Raw genomic sequence first — 436 nt, forward strand, 5'->3', positions numbered from 1 at the left:
GTCCTGCTGCAGGTGGATGTTTACAGCTGCCGATGTGTGTGAATTTAACAGCAGACAAAATAAGGAACTGGAATAACTAATAAACAGTTAAATAATCACTAATAACTCATTTATCAGACTGTGATATAAGACTTCATATCATATCTGTTCACTCTCCAACACTGATAGTGTGTGTGATACAGTATCTAGTGTCTAATTCTAAAACTGCTGTGTTCACAGTGAACTCCTGAGCTGCTCACCCTGCAGGACTCACACTGAGACATGATGAGAGAGCTGAAGCAGAGTCATGTCTGCAGAGGCGAGAGAAACACATCCACATGCAGCAGCAGCAGCAGCTGTGACTGTGAAGAGGAAGGACTGTTCCTCCTGCACCAAACCAGGACCTTCTCTAAAAAACAGCTGCTTGTAATGCTTTTTTTTTTTTTTTTTTTACATT

Source organism: Seriola lalandi, unplaced genomic scaffold, assembly GCF_002814215.2.
Source record: "Seriola lalandi dorsalis isolate HSWRI2012SDOR001 ecotype SW California unplaced genomic scaffold, Sedor1 jcf7180002054576, whole genome shotgun sequence".
Lineage (NCBI taxonomy): Eukaryota > Metazoa > Chordata > Actinopteri > Carangiformes > Carangidae > Seriola > Seriola lalandi.